We start from the raw sequence: 18050 nt of genomic DNA, 5'->3' as shown, positions 1-18050 counted from the left end.
GATTCGTTTGCTGTAATGGAGTTACAATAACTGAATTAAAATAAAACCAGTCTACTTTTCTCGTCCCCTGTCAAAATATTTCCAAGTTCTATATTGAGCAGACAACGCCGTTTACAGGTCGGTATATTCTTTATTTTGTCGAAGACGGCTGTGCATTTTCATGTGGGTTCTGTCTACTTGGGCCGACTGGGGTCAGCGACATCGTTGTAATCAAAGTGCTGAATTCACGATGGTGGGTTTCGGAAATCTGTGATTAGCTGAACAATGTTCTGTAAGTTGCCATGGCCACTTATACTAGGAGTGAGCTACAAAAATGATATATCAAAAGTTTACTGGCCATATAAAACTATTTTTACAACAAACACTGTCACATGCATGACCACTGGAAGGATTTGTCGTATTAACTGGTCTATCAAAAGTTTACTGGCCATATAAAACTACTTTTAGAACAAACACTGTCACATGCATGACCATTGGAAGGATTTGTGATATTAACTGGTTTATCAAAAGTTTACTGGCCATATAAAACTACTTTTACAACAAACACTGTCACATACATGACCAATGGAAGGATTTGTCGTATTAACCGCTCTATCAAAAGTTTACTGGCCATATAAAACTACTTTTACAACAAACCCTGTCACATGCATGACCAATGGAAGGATTTGTTATATTAACTGCTCTATCAAAAGTTTACTGGCCATATAAAACTACTTTTACAACAAACACTGTCCCATACATGACCAATGGAAGGATGTGTGGTATTAACCGCTCTATCAAAAGTTTACTGGCCATATAAAACTATTTTTACAACAGACTCTGTCCCATACATGACCAATGGAAGGATTTGTGGTATTAACCGCTCTATCAAAAGTTTACTGGCCATATAAAACTATTTTCACAACAAACATTGTCACATACATGACCAATGGAAGGGCGTGGTATTAACTGCTCTATCAAAAGTTGGGAGCACTTCCAACTTTGACCAGCCGGGTGTGATTTACCTCATGAATCTAGACATACATGAATTACAGCAACCATCCGGTAAGTGACTGCAACCACAGTAGCACGTGATAGTTAAATCTTCGGGAGTTAGCGGGAGTATTCCACAATAACATTCCTCTTTCTGTGGAAAGAATGAATGAACGAATACACACACAGATATATATATATATATATATATATATATATATATATATATATATATATATATATATATATATATATATATATATATATATATATATACACACACACATACATACATACATAGATAGATAGATAGATAGATAGATAGATAGATAGATAGATTATGTACGTACACGCATACCTACTTACATAAATACAAACATATTGTCACAGTGCTTAAACTTATAACAATACAGTTTATATATTTATTTTTACAAGTGCCTTAATTATAATTAGGTTGATTGCGTCGTTAAATAAATCATTTCCATCCTTCCTTCCTAATTAGAATTAGTTAATAGGTAATATTGTGAGAACCCGGGATTACGATATTGCCAGTAGATTAGTTTGATAAATTATTAAGCTGTAATTCAAGCCTGTTTTGTTTTAGCTATGTTTTCGGGTGCGTCCGATTGCGGTGCGGGTGCTTGCGTTTGTTGTGTGTCCATTAAAGTTACATTCTCTGGTTACCATATTATAACATCATGTACAAATGTGAAATACAAGCTCAAATGCACTTTTTAAAAAGTCGTGTGTGTTCGCTATGAACGGATATCGTCAAACGTATACGCTTGATTCGTCGCCTGTGTCGCCATAGCTCGGCAAAGCACAAACGACAGCCTGTTGTCAGTTTCAGTTAACACGTGTGTTTGCCGATTTCAAATTGTAGGGTTCGTCTCAAAAAATTAAAAGAGAAATCTTGCGCTGTACGAAGAACGTTCGGTTGAGGATACGGTACTAAGAGTCTTTAGTTAAAACCGGTTTGATCTTGACAACGTATTATCGACAGTCGTACCTTCCTATTTCAGAATTGATATTTTATAAAGTGTTAGTAGAACTTTCAAAGTTTAGTTTGTATACTAGTAACACATTAATCATGTGTATATTTTTAAAATAAAATATACTAAAGTAGACAATTATTATTTCGTTTGGAAAGGGTAAAGTTAGAGGGGGTTGTTTAACGACATCAAAGATAAAGCATATTGATTTAATAATCATCCGACCCCATACAACCGTAAATAAAATGTGTTGAGTGCGTCGTTAAATAAAGCATATCCTATCCTTCCTTCCATCTGCTGTTGGATGTCTAACATTTGGTAATTTTGACATATAATCTTAGAGAGGAATCGGGTGCATGTGCAGGGGAAGGGTATTGGAGGTCGAAACCCTTACTTGCCCAAGCTGGCCACTGTCAAAATTTCAAGGCAAATCCCCCACCCACCAACGTTGTACCATACCTCTATGGATATAAATATGTTTTGGAGATATGAGACGACCCCTCAATCAAGTCAGTTAAATTTGTTCAAAAACTGCGAAATCTCACGTGATCTCTTGTTGGGGAATTCTATACTTGTGTTAGCCAATGAAAATCGAGATCGGTACCAGCCCGTCAAAAGTGTCCCACTTTCAAAATACTGGCTTTGTTTTTGACCTGGATAAGCCAGCGTAGTGAAACCAATGTGGAGTGCGGCGTCATATATGCACCAAACGTAATTGGATTTTCTGTTCTATATGCTTAACTAATAAAAATATTCCGGATACTGCCGCTTTAATGCAGCTACTGACTGCGATTACTCCGGTAATGACATTCAAAATGCAAACATTGCAACATCACTTACTATTTGAAAAGAGCTTATTATGATAGTCGCAACGTACAATTTGATACACAAAAATATTTTTTTTTTAAATAAATAAAAAAATAATAATAATAAAAAAATAAAAAAATAAAAGGAAGCGCCATTGTTAAAAATGAGAACAAACAAGGAGTATACCAGAACCATACAGGTTTATGCATTTTCATATGTTCATGTATCAATAATATTTGTAATCGACTTCGGTAAATAGTTCTGTAATTAGGAAATACAAATATTTATTAGATCGACAAACATTATTGAAACTATAATTATGTCACTTTTATCCGCCCGGTATTAGAATATGCATCGGAAGTATGGGATAGCTGTTCTTTAGCTGGGGAAGATATTTGAAAAAGTACAATTAGAAGCCGCTAGATTAATCACGGGTTTGCCTAAATTTGCATCCATAAAGTCTTTGTACTACAAAACTGGATACCGACACTTACTTCCAGGCGTAAATTCCAAAAAGCTGTGCACAATGTTTAAAATAATGAAAGGTATGGCTCCTGATTTTATGATACACATTATCCCACAAACAGTTAAACAAAGAGTCCCTTACATGCTGAGAAATCGAAATGATATTTCTTTACACCTTTCTAGAACTACTTTACTTGAATCATCATTTATCCATTCGACAATAAAACTTTGGAACAACATATGAGCTGAAATTCGAAATTGTCAAAACATAATTTCATTTAAAAAAGAAATAAAACCCGATGTCCCATGCGTTGCACCATAATTATTCATTTGGTAATAGAAGAGAAAATGTATATCAAGTTGGCTTCAGCACCGACTCTTCATGTAGTTGTGGATATAATTTATACAACAATTTTAATATTTTTCTGTTAATACATTTTATATGAAAGGCAAAGACGCACTCTGTAGAATTCATTGCAAAGATTCACAACTGGTTTTAAATGGTAAAAGTGCTCTAAGTGAAGAAAACAATAAAGAAATATTTGTTCATGTACATAAGTATATAAATGAAACAAAACGTTTCCCTTAATTAGTAAATAATGTATGGATTTATATTTATATACATGCATGCACACACACACACACACACACACACACACACACACACACACACATATATATATATATATACATGTGTGTATATATATATATATATATATATATATATACATACATACATACATACATACATACATACATACATACATACATACATGCATGCACGCATGCATGCATGCATGCATATATACATGCATACATACATACATGCATACATACATGCATGCATGCATGCATACGTACATACGTACCTACATACATACATACATACATACATACATACATACATACATACATACATACATACATGTATATATTCATTACGTAATCACTGCGATGCCTTATTTCTGTTTTGTGTTTTCTTTTAGCAAACCTGATGTCTAATTATCGAACACAGAGAACTTTATTGCGTTTTTTCTCTGTTTCCTTTATTCTTTCTTTCTTTCTTTCTCTCTTTCAATAATATTTATTTATGTTCATATTTAAATTGCAAAAATACATTACTGTCGTAACATGTATGTATTATGGAGAACTGAGAAGGCCTAGTAAGTTGTATAAACTGCGCCTTCTCCATTTGTTCTTGTAAAAATCAATACAATGTTTCAATCTATCTATCTATCTATCCATCTATATATATATATATTGTAAATCTCGATGATGGGGATCTGTACAGTCATACACGCGCTTTAAATTTGGTCTAATACAAGTTAGATCGGTTTTTCAACATCAATTGTCATTGGAAGTACACGAGACACAGAGTTTTTGGAGAAGCCCTACGATCCTGGGGAATCCTCTGTTCGATTCGTATGCGGGCTAAGTGGGATCGTTCCATGATCCGATCGAAAAAAATCGCATGCGTTCCCGCGCGGGAGCCAGACGGAAATCGCATAAATGGAAACACTTACTATAAAAACAATGTTGTGCGATATTTGACGCACCCGTACCCGGACCGCACCCGCATTAATGGAAACATAGCTTAACACACACTGTTAAACTACCTCAAACTGCATTTGCACGTGCGACACGAACAACTGAAATAGACAGTTTCACTGCTCCAGAACAAAATGTGACGCTCACGACGTCTGGTCCACGTTATTTTCGTTTCATTATTTACTACTTTCTAATTATTGATTTTATTTGCCATAGAACTAATATAATAATTCACTCGACCTAAAGTGGTGGTATAAGTCAGTTATACCCACACTTACTCGGTGTATCGGTGAATATCACAACAGTTTTGGTCCTGAGAAAATCCTCGGCTTCGCCTCGGAGGCTCCATGACCAAAACTAGGGATATTCACCGATACACCTCGTAAAGTGTGGGTATAACTATTACTATTGTATGTATGTTTGTATGTTTGTGTATCAATATATTAACATGTAATGGAAACAAAACTAGTTTCATATTTTCTGACGAATGTAAATCAAGGAACAGAAGTCACAAGTTGGTGATGTCATTTCTGTTTTCCTTTCCAACATGAAATATTATGTACAAGTTAACAACATGGTGATACTGATCATATACAAGTCTCGGCTCTTGGGTGAATGACTTACAGGTCTCCCGATAGAGTCCACATAGGGAATGAACAGCAGAGCTGTCCATGGGTCTCCCCTTCGGTCTATCTGGATCTATATCTTTAAGTCTCTCCGAGTCTATTTCATGGGTAAATTAGCCTTATTTATAAAACACATACTAAACACGTATCCATGTGATATATATAGTTGTCATGGTGTACCCATTCAGAAGCCTACAATGTCCGTTACAACAATTGTGTCTATGATTGCTTGTAACATATTTAATGAAAGAAAGAAATGTTTTATTTAACGACGCACTCAACACATTTTAATTACGGATATATGGCGTCAGACATATGGTCAAGGACCACACAGATATTGAGAGAGGAAACCCGCTGTCGCCACTTCATGGGCTACTCTTTCCGATTAGCAGCAAGCGATCTTTTATATGCACCATCCCACAGACGAGACGAGAAATAGCCCAATGGGCCCACCGACGGGGATCGATCCCAGACCGACCGCGCATCTAGCGAGCGCTGTACCACTGAGCTACGTCCCGCCCCCATATTTAATGAATGCTTGTCGCTGATTGGTCTAATTGGCAGGTCGCTAAGTACCAGTATAGACCACGGCAGACGTCATATCGTGACGACCCTGGATTAGAGGATGTCCTTGTAAATGGCCATAACTACTAACTATGAAGGGAAAAGATCACTGACAAGATTAAAATTCAACAATATTTATTTAAGAATTGATCGCAATTATTTTTTGGTTCATGCAAGTATGAACCAAAAAAACGATGTTCACGCTGTATGACTCCGCGTAGTTAATATCTGTGTATGTAATAGTCAAATACGACATACATACAATATATAGATATTCATACATCAATACATACTATCCAGAGATCGACCGCGTAGCTTGCAGGCCCCATGCATATGGTCGGTTAAAGAACATTATCTTTTATGAATAGTCGAAAGCGTATCGTGACAAGTCTGCATGTTGTGGGCGATTAGGCGCCACAGGTTTGAGTCCCAGCAGTAGTAGTGATGGCGCTTGAGCATCAAAATATGCAAATGAGCTAGGTCACGTGACCTGTCCTGCACTCTGATTGGTTGACCGCCTATCAGCCCATAGCCTAACCATCGAAACTGGCAGATATCACAATATTGATAAATCCGAAAGAAAATGTTTCAAATGTGCTGATGAAATTGAAGATGAATATCATTTTATATTGGTTTGTCCATTATATAACAATTTAAGAATTTCACTTATTAAGCCATATTATTGGAAAAAAGCCTTCTGTCTTTAAATTTATTCAACTGCTTACTGTACATAATACTAAGCAGATGCGCAATTTAGGTAAATATTTATATCTTGCAACAAATTTGTGAAATAGCTGTATTTAATAGTTCTTTTCGTTCACCCTCCACAGCTCGTCTAATATAATTATATCTATTTATGTACATCACCTATGTTTACCTGTATGTATATATCATTATTTTGTACTGATGAGCTTTTAGCTCAAAGTCAATAAAGAAATTGACTCTCAGATGGCAAGATAGCGTGGGTTTAATAGGTTTGGTAGCTGTCGGAGGTCCTTTGATGTACTGGTAAACGGTGCCGAAGTCAACAGCTGGCGAACATCCGGGGGGGGGGGGGGGGGGGGAATTCCACGACGTGGGGGACCTTAGCTGTGCACATCCGGGGAGGGAAAGGTTTGAAACGTGCCCATATATGGCGATGGCTACGAGTCATTCCAGAATGTGTTCAGACACGTTCGCGTGCTGACATCGAGATAGCATGGGTACGCTATGGATGGCGTGGGTGTGACGTCACAAGAAATGCCGAGACATTGCTGTATTTAAAAAGAAACACAAAAAACAACAACAACAAACACATTATTATTGGCCTCAGTGATGCAGTGACTGGTAGGTACTGGGTTCGTATCCGGGTATCAACTGGTGTAAGGTCACTACCCAGATGTTTCACTAATCACCATCTCCGACTGTCTTGGACAGGCGCAGATAGCTTAAGTGCGTGCGCGCGTGCGTGCGTGTGTGTGTGTGTGTGTGTGTGTGTGCGTGTCCAGGATAACGTGCTTAAACCTTAGTGGACTATTGGACTAGTGTTAGAGTGGAAAATCTCAGTAACAACTAAGTCCTATCCCCACTGTCCTCACGTGTGTATCCAGGATAGCGTGCTTGAACCTTAATGGACTATTGGACTAGTCTTAGAGCGGGGAATCTCACTCACCCCTATGCACTATCCCCACTGTCCTAGACAACCCTAGATAACTGAAGTGTGTGTGTGTGTGTGTGTGTGTGTGTGTGTGTGTGTGTGTGTGTGTGTGTGTGTGTGTCCAGGATAATGTGATTAGATAGAGGTACGGAAAATAAATAGAGGATTCGTCACGAGTATTTTTTAATATGGTAAATATCAACCTCGGCCTGTTAATCTGTATTTGTCTCGCCAGTGACGAATTCTATTTATCATATCACTGTCAATTTTGTTTATTTTTCACTTAAATGATTAATAAACAAAACCCCAACGCTCGGACGTAACAATTTGTTATGACGTATGAATACATGTACATGTCAATCACTCAGCTGATAATCGGTTTGTCAATACACCTTGAAGGTTATCTATGCTTTCTGAAACTAGGTTAAAAGCGGACAGAACGATTGTAGCTATTTAAACAATTTAATACTAATTTAACAGTTTTATATATAAACAATGAAATTATAATAAAATAATTGACAATAGCCAAATTTTTCAAAATAACTTTTCGCGGCATTTTGCTGAATACTACGTCATTGTCAGACATAGGCGTATCTACGTCACTGACCTATTTAAGGGCTTCATCAAGTTCAGTCGCCGTCGGAATCACTGTCAAAAATGATTCTTCGTTGTTTTATGGGGACAACAGGACTTTTAGGCTGAGCCAGATTTATTACGATGTTGCCCCCACTGACATTGCCTCCAAACATGGTGTTCACACCGCCGGAAATATTGATGATCTGTGTTTGTTTCGAATTTAAAAGTGTTGTCGGATTTCCTTCGAAGACGAACACGCGGGAACCAAACTTGAGGATTCACAAGATGTAGATATCGCGGACAGAATGTGCGACAGTTCTTTGTGTTGGTCGTGATTTATATGGCTGTATGCATTAACTGAATGAATATTTTTGTGTCCTGTTATCTGCATGTTTTAATGAGCAGGAACGTGATTGTCGTTCAGTTTTTGGACCAGATATTTGTGTGCAGAGTGGTTCGTCAGTCGTTTAGTGGTACAAATATTACCACTCGAACACAGGTTTTTCATCAGTCCAGCAAGTTTATTTCTACCAATGCATTGCCCGAGGAACCACTGTTCTCCTGCTTTCGGCATACCGAGTGTGTGTGTGTGTGTGTGTGTGTGTGTATGCGTATGCTATTCCTTAGTAGTGATATGATAAATATTTATATTCTGTTCACAAATACGCCACAGAGGCTATCAGATGTGTAGGTAGGTCTTAAAATACAGAATATGTGAAAGAATATGATCGATGTTAATGAGAAACACGTGTGTCGTTTTCAAGTGTAAACTTCGGGGCGGTCATTCTGACATTGTTTTTTTTTTAGAGGAAACCCGCTGTCGCCACATAGGCTGCTCGTTTACGACAGGCAGCAAGGGATCTTTTATTTGCGCTTTCCACAGGCAGGATAACACAAACCATGGCCTTTGTTGAACCATTTATGGATCACTGGTCGGTGCAAGTGGTTTACACCTACCCACTGAGCCTTGGCTAACAAACAAGTAGCACGATTTATAAACAACGCATGGTATTGTGAGTGTCATTTAGCTTGCAGGAAATGGTTCAAATAATTATACAGATCAAAGTGAAATGTTGATTTTGAAAGAATAAACAATGAATACCGACATTGATTTCCCGAAAGGAAAAACAACAACACAGCTTGTTAAATTTACTTTAATGAAACATATATAGTATACACGTGATTTGTTGTCTGCAGCTCTCTGTCATTTGTGTGGTTTTGGAACCCTTTGTTTTCAGGTTGGGACCCCCAGAAAAGAAAGAGGTGAGTCCATGGGACCCCCATTTCAGAAAAACAAGGTAAATCCCTGCCTTGCGAAGCACTCACTCAGGGTTTGGAATCGGTATCTGGATTAAAAATCCCATACCTCGACTGGGATCCAAACCCAGTACCTACCAGCCTATAGTCTGATGGCCTAACCACGACGCCACCGAGGCCGGTCGGTCTGAAAGAGTCTGTGAATAGGAAATATAATACCCTGAGTCGAAACCATATTATGTCTTTAGCAGACAAAAAAAGAAAGAAAGACAGTAGGGGAAGAAAGAAATGTGCGTGTGACACCCCAGCCCATTACTTTAAAAGCAGGAATGATTATAAAAGTAAAAGAAAGGAAAGTGTTGACGCCTTAATTGGTAGGGGAAGAAAGGAATGTCTGGCACACCAGCCCATTTCTTTAAAAGCGGAAATGACTAAATTAAAGAAAGGAATGCGTAGACACCTTAATCGGTGGACAGTAGGGGAAGAAAGGAATGTGTTAAGGAGAAGAAAGGAATGCTTGTTAAGGAAAAGAAAGGAATGTTTGTTATTGAGAAGAAAGACATGTTAAGGAGAAGAAAGAAATGTGTGTTAAGAGGAAGAAAGGAATGTGTGTGACACCCCAACCCATTGCTTTGAAAACGGACATTATTATAAAAAGAAAAGAAAGGAATGTGTAGACGCCTTAATCGGTGGCCAGTAGAGGAAGAAAGGAATGTATGCAACACCCCAGCCCATTGCTTTGAAGAAAGAACGCATGCCTGCAACTCAACGCTTCAAACTAACCTATGATCAAGGGAAATAACTGCATTTTAAACATGAGTACTTCCCAAGAGTACTAGCCTTTACAGGCCGTTTAATATAATTTTACTAAATGGGTAAATACAGGGGCCAGATCGATCCCCGTCGGTGGCCCATTAGTCTATATCCAACCAGTGCACTACGGCTGGTATATCAAAGGTTGTGGTATGTGCTATCTTGTCTGTGGGGATAAATTCCCAAATATACTCTTCAAAAAAAGAAACTCATAACTGGTATATGTTAGGACTGGATTGCAAATTTATAGCATCATATCTTTGCTCAATACCAGAGCAGTAAAATTGAAACTTGTTAAACATGATCACTTGGAATGAAATCGTCTATCAAATCAACAGGATTAGGCCACCGTATCAAGGTCACGGACACTAATATCGAGTATGAGCCCCATGAGCAGCAATGACGGCTTGGCACCTCCTACGCATGGAATCAAATAATGCTTGAATCACAGGCTGGGGAATTTCTAGCCCATGTTTGTTGCAAAGCCTGGAGCAGCTGGGGTAGCGTTTGTGGCGCAGGGTTACGTTGCCGTAAACGTCGATCTAGTTCATCCCACAGGTGCTCGATGGGGAAAAGATCAGGTGATCTTGAAGGCCATGGTATCACTCCGACATTGTGTTGATTCAGGAAGTCTGTTGTCATACGTGCGCTATGTGGTCGTGCATTGGCGTGCTGGAAGATGACATTTTCTGCGTTGATGAAAGGTATGGCGTGACGCTGGAGAATTTCGTTGCAGTAACGTCGGGCTGTTAGATGACGTGGGACATGTACAAGGTCTGTTCTGCCAGTGTAAGTGATGGCCGCCCATACCATAACACTCCCCCCTCCATATCTGTCCACCTGCCGCACACAATTATTGGCATAACGCTCGTTACGTCGTCGGTAAACTCTAGCTCTGCCGTCGGCGCGTTGAAGCAAAAAACGCGACTCGTCGCTGAAAGCCACTCTTCGCCACTGCTGTCAACGCCATATCAGACAACGTCTGCACAATGTAAGCCGTAGACGCCTATGTTGCGCGGTTGAAATTATCCGTCTAGCTGGTCTTCTAGCTCGGATATTGGCTTCACGTAAACGGTTTCTTACGGTCTGGTCCGAAATTCTTCGCATCCCAGGTATGGCAGAAGTTGATGATGAAGCAGTTAGGAATCTGTCACGTAAATGTCGTAGACGTATGTATCTGTCTTGCGCCGGTGTGGTAACTCTGGGACGACCGGATCTGGGGCGGTCACGTGACACTCCAGTTTGCTGATAACGGTGCCAAAGCCTAGATATTGTACTCTGAGATGTGTTGAAAAGACGTGCAACTGTTGATTGCGATTCCCCGGCTTCCATCCGGCCAATTGCGTTGTTACGTTGTGGTTCTGTCAGCCTGGGCATAATTTCAACGTTACGTAGCGACACTATCGATAATGCGTGTGTGAATGTAACTCAATTTTCTGTCAAGGGGTAGTGCACGTGCTGTACGTGCATGATTTGTACGTGATAAATGTGATAAATGCGTTTTGTCAGCTTCAGAATTGCATGATATCATATCCACTAGCTATAGAATAAGATAATACTAAAACATTCACTATTGTGTTATTTTAAAATTAATGTTATGAAAAATATGCTCTATGCGTTTCTTTTTTTTGAAGAGTATATAACCCAGCGCACAAAACGGTATTTAAGCAAACTAAAGACAAAGAAACTTATCATGAATGGACAATTTTAAAAACGTGTACAGCCAATGGTGATTTGTTTAGTATATAGACAAAGTATTTTAGCATTAATTGGATAGAAATATTTATATTTTAAATTTGGAAGACTCTCATTGACGGATTCAAAACATGCAACGAGTCATTCAACAGTCAATACCATGAATCATTGTTACATTTGTTCCAAAACGTATGTATGGCCTCACGATCTAACTCGTCACATGCGAAATAAACATGGATTGTTGGAAAAACAACCTTTCTCAGCAGCAGCTGAGGATATTTTTTGTGAGGATAATTCATTTTTGGGTTAGATCGTTTTCATTTCTTTTTTGTTGATACCTTTCTGTAAATCTTTTTGTGTGTTCTTAAAACCAAAAATGGCCAGAAAAAATGCCACAAATACGGGTAGTAGAGGACGGGATTTTGGTAACCCGCCGTCCAACAATTCGAAAACAAAAAGCAGGGTTTATCAGTCCGATTCGGCCTTTGCTGGACTTGTTAAACTGCTGTACGGTGTGTTGCAGTGCATCCACCACATTGGGTTACTGGAGGAGAATCTAGTCAATTCGACCCTCCCAAAATCACTAGCAAGGAAGGTGGAGGAGCTTAACTCCTTCATCAAACCGGCACGTCCAAATTTAGACATTACTTTCGACTTGAACTTGACAAATCAAAATTGGGCCAATCAAACCATGAACGTGTTGATTAAGCATTATGCTAATTCTCTAAAACTACTGAAGTCTAAGATTATTTCGGCCATGTCATCAAAAAACTTAGACTTCGATCGTGCTCAATTTACTGCTATCAAGTGGGGAAGAAAAAACTACAAACAAAATTAACCGATTCTAGTCTGTCGGAATTTTCCCGTTATCTTTCGGACCTTCTCCCCAACACAGAGAATAGTGTGGGTAGTTCTTGTCAAACTACTACTCCTCTGCCACAAAGACAAAAACGAGCACGATCCCCACGTGTTAACACCCCTTCCAACGGTCCTGACCTTAAGGCAACACCGCCCATTGCCAAAAGGTCCACTGCACCTCACCTAACACCACTGCCTAACTCACCACCCACCCCACCTATCCCATCTAACTCATGTAGTTCAGTACCTCGTCTGGGAACTTCTTTTGCTGACGCATTAAAGTCTCCCACCGCCCCGAATCGCAACTCTGGGCGGGATACAAATTTTCGACAAACAAAATTCTATCAATTTCGGCACAACGTTTCGGACAATCTCAATGGCGCCTTCCAGAAATTAAGAAAAAAACTCTTCTTTTTGGCTCATCAAATCTCTCCAGAATTAATTTGGACACGCATCCTGAGGTGCAAGTAGAATGTTACCCAGGCGCCAATTTTAATCATTTTCGGACCATGGCCTCAAATTATAAGGGCAAGTCTCAACCCGAAACCATTGTTCTTAACATTGGTATAAACTCAAAAGATCAAAATCCAACCAGTGCAATAAATCAGTTGCGAAACATGATAAGCTCGATTCGGAAATGTTTCCCTAGGTCAAAAATACTTTTTATCGAGCTTAACTTTTCGGACAGACTTTTGGCTAGTCAAAAAACCTGCCTCAACCAAATAAATTTGGCTGCAAAAACAATGAGGAACATACAAATTATACCTGCGCTTCACGCGTGTGATTTTGAGGTTGGGCAGGACAACATTCACTGGACAGAAACAACTGCCAATAAACTTTATCGCAGTTGGATGAGGTACTTAAATTTAAACTAAGGCCGGGAAAGGGTAATGTCCACCCTGATTTAGGACTAGGAACTAACATTGTTAACCTAACTGGTGACACTAACCTTCTAACATCCGCTGAAAAATCATTACTGGACAGGGGTTTGAATTTTGTTCCCACACCCCAACCAAAAACAGGCTTAGAGGCTAAACTTGACAATGGTGTAATGGATACGGCAGTTTTTGACCACAAAATGAAACTGGCCGACTATTTTCGGCGTTCAACTGGAGAAAAAATCCCATTCACGGAAAACTCCGGCTGGTTACCCCCAAACTCTAGTGTAGATCCTGAAATCATTAAAGCTCATAAAAGGATAGTGGAAAAAGTGGGTGATATGACAGTTTACACAAATCAGCAAAATCTTTCTGTCATGGAACGTCGTGCTCTCACCAAACTACGCAAAAACCGCAAAATTGTTATAAAACCTGCAGATAAAGGGTCAGCCACTGTCATTCTATCAAGGGAGAACTATATCCGGGAAGCCCATCGACAGCTTAATAATTCAAAGTACTACAAAAAATTAGACAAAGCTATTTGGCCTGAAAATTGTAAAAAGTTCAATGCAATTATTCACCGTCTAAAAGATCAGGGACATATAAATAAAAAACAAGTAAAATATTTAGAAGCCAGGTCACAATCACAAACCCGGAAATTTTATTTACTTCCAAAAATCCACAAGCCAGTCGATACATGGACCGATATTAACACACCACCCGGTCGTCCAATCATTTCAGACTGTGGATCAGAATCGTACAATATTTCAGAATACATAGATTTTCACTTAAAACCAATTGCAAATAGACATGAAAGCTTTGTGAAAAACACTGAAGATCTTCTATCAAAATTATCAAAAACCAAAATCCCAAAAGATTCATTCTTGGTTACCCTTGATATTGACTCCATGTACACCAACATAGGTATTGATGCGGGCATTGATTCAGTTAAGAGAGCATTCGATAAGTACCCAGATACAAACAGACCAGATACGAACATTATTGAGCTGTTAGAATTAAGCCTAAAAGGAAATGATTTTGAGTTTGATGGAGAAATGTATCAGCAAGTGTGTGGTTGTGCTATGGGCAAACGTTTTTAGTCCAAACTTTGCATCTATCTATGTCGCCGAATGGGAAGAGGCTGCTTTAAAGAAATCGAGTAAAACACCTCTTTTGTACCTCAGATATCTCGACGATATACTTATCATTTGGCCACATTCTAAACAAGAATTTTGGAACTTTTTTGAGCTATTAAATCAACAGGATGACAATATCAAACTTAAGGCCACCATATCAGATAATCAGTTGACTTTTTGGATGTAACAATTTATAAAGGTACACAGTTTGAAACATCAGGTTACCTAGACTACAAAGTGTTTTTCAAACCAACAGACACACACCAACTTCTCCACTGTAAGTCTTTTCACCCATGCCACACCTTTAAAGGCATTGTTAAATCTCAGATTATTAGATTTCACAGAAATTCGAGTAACAAACAGAATTTCAATGAGGCTTGTTCACTTTTTATTTAGTGCTTTAAAACCTAGGGGATATTCAAAAAACGGTTTTTAAGAAAAATTAAATCTGAAACTGTTCGAGAATTAGAAAATCCCTTTAGGGCAACTGAAGACTATAAACCATACAAACTTCAGCATAACCAATCACCTCAAATAAGCACTGGCTCCTCTACTACTTGTGCCAAAACCAGGTGTAGACTTCACAACTTACTTAAAACGCAGTCGACTTTCAAAAGTCAACAGACCAAAATTGAATATCAAATTCGGACAGACATGAACTGTGATTCGAAAAATGTAGTATATCTAATCACCTGTAATTTATGTAAAAAACAGTACGTAGGACAAACGCAAAACCAACTGAGAATTAGAGCAGTTTGTCACAAGTATGATATTCGGCATGAAGTTGACACCCCTGTCGCCAATCACTTCAATCTACCTGACCATTCGTTAGATGAAATTTTGAAATAATTCCAATTGAACAACCCCTGATACTTGGTTCAAAAGACGAAACAGACCTCTTGAGACTTGAACGAGAGGCCTTCTGGATTCGTACATTACAGACAAAACAGCCATTTGGAATCAACGTTGAATCTGGTAAAGCTGTAAAAAGAGATAAAATAATTTTTCCAATAATTTACAGTCGACGTAGCGTTGATATTGGTAAACTTATGAAGGAGGAGTTTTTTAAATCTGCAAACTGTTATGAAAAACCCTATTACAGTACGTCCGGTCATTGCATATAGAAAAAATCCAAGTCTCAAGGATATCTTAGTCTCCACCCGACTACACGCCGCTTAAGCCTCTAAGCTCCATTTTTCAGTGGTTGGTTTGTTGTTATCCCCTTTCCTAACAATTTTTTAAAAACAATACATCGTATCCGGCTGTAAACAAAACATAGTACTAGCCAAATAAATTTAAAACAAGACCGAAAAACAGTTATATTTTGTATATCACAACGGTCAATTTAAAATCAATTTCGAATCCCTGGGGCAAAATTAGAAAATAACAATTTTTTAGTTTTTAAAAAATTCCTGAGCCAGTGCGTTCATTCATTCTTAAATACATACATACCTACATACCTACATACATACATACATACATACCTACATACATACCTACATACCTACATACATACATACCTACATACCTACCTACCTACCTACCTACCTACATACATACATACATACATACCTACATACATACCTACATACATACATACATGTATATATTCATTACGTAATCACTGCGATGCCTTATTTCTGTTTTGTGTTTTCTTTTAGCAAACCTGATGTCTAATTATCGAACACAGAGAACTTTAGTGCGTTTTTTCTCTGTTTCCTTTATTCTTTCTTTCTTTCTTTCTCTCTTTCAATAATATTTATTTATGTTCATATTTAAATTGCAAAAATACATTACTGTCGTAACATGTATGTATTATGGAGAACTGAGAAGGCCTAGTAAGTTGTATAAACTGCGCCTTCTCCATTTGTTTCTTGTAAAAATCAATACAATGTTTCAATCTATCTATCTATCTATCCATCTATTCTATATATATATTGTAAATCTCGATGATGGGGATCTTTACAGTCATACACGCGCTTTAAATTTGGTCTAATACAAGTTAGATCGGTTTTTTTCAACATCAATTGTCATTGGAAGTACACGAGACACACAGAGTTTTTGGAGAAGCCCTACGATCCTGGGGAATCCTCTTGTTCGATTCGTATGCGGGCTAAGTGGGATCGTTCCATGATCCGATCGAAAAAAAATCGCATGCGTTCCCGCGCGGGAGCCAGACGGAAATCGCATAAATGGAAACACTTACTATAAAAACAATGTTGTGCGATATTTGACCGCACCCGTACCCGGACCGCACCCGCATTAAGGGAAACATAGCTTAACACACACTGTTAAACTACCTCAAAACTGCATTTGCACGTGCGACACGAACAACTGAAATAGACAGTTGTCACTGCTCCAGAACAAAATGTGGACGCTCACGACGTCTGGTCCACGTTATTTTCGTTTCATTTATTTACTAATTTCTAATTATTGATTTTATTTGCCATAGAACTAATATAATAATTCACTCGACCTAAAGTGGTGGTATAAGTCAGTTATACCCACACTTACTCGGTGTATCGGTGAATATCACAACAGTTTTGGTCCTGAGAAAATCCTCGGCTTCGCCTATCGGAGGCTCCATGACCAAAACTAGGGATATTCACCGATACACCTCGTAAAGTGTGGGTATACTATTACTATTGTATGTATGTTTTGTATGTTTGTGTATCAATATATTAACATGTAAATGGAAACAAAACTAGTTTTCATATTTTCTGACGAATGTAAAATCAAAGGAACAGAAGCACAAGTGGGTGATGTCATTTCTGTTTTCCTTTCCAACATGAAATATTATGTACAAGTTAACAACATGGTGATACTGATCATATACAAGTCTCTCGGCTCTTGGGTGAATGACTTACAGGTCTCCCGATAGAGTCCACATAGGGAATGAACAGCAGAGCTGTCCATGGGTCTCCCTTCGGTCTATCTGGATCTATATCTTTAAGTCTCTCCGAGTCTATTTCATGGGTAAATTAGCCTTTATTTATAAAAAACATACTAAACACGTATCCATGTGATATATATAGTTGTCATGGTGTACCCATTTCAGAAGCCTACAATGTCCGTACAGTTAACAATTGTGCCTATGATTGCTTGTAACATATTTAATGAAAGAAAGAAAATGTTTATTTAACGACGCACTCAACCCATTTTAAAGCATTACGGATATATGGCGTCAGACATATGGTCAAGGACCACACAGATATTGAGAGAGGAAA

General features: G+C 38.4%; 1 long non-coding RNA gene across 1 annotated transcript in view; it reads right to left on the bottom strand.

Annotated features, from left to right (window-relative positions):
* Positions 1 to 110: 110 nt before the first annotated feature.
* Positions 111 to 18050, bottom strand: part of LOC121368184 — a 30827-nt gene continuing 12887 nt past the window's right edge. The window contains exons 3-4 of the long non-coding RNA XR_005957480.1: positions 1005 to 1126; positions 111 to 305 (exon numbers count right to left, since the gene is read on the bottom strand). This is a non-coding gene — a long non-coding RNA (uncharacterized LOC121368184). The remainder of the gene's footprint in view (positions 306 to 1004; positions 1127 to 18050) is intronic.

Source organism: Gigantopelta aegis, chromosome 3, assembly GCF_016097555.1.
Source record: "Gigantopelta aegis isolate Gae_Host chromosome 3, Gae_host_genome, whole genome shotgun sequence".
In the NCBI taxonomy this organism is placed as follows: domain Eukaryota; kingdom Metazoa; phylum Mollusca; class Gastropoda; order Neomphalida; family Peltospiridae; genus Gigantopelta; species Gigantopelta aegis.
The sequence above is the reverse complement of the archived record's forward strand: the minus strand, read 5'-3'. Positions and strand labels throughout refer to the sequence as shown.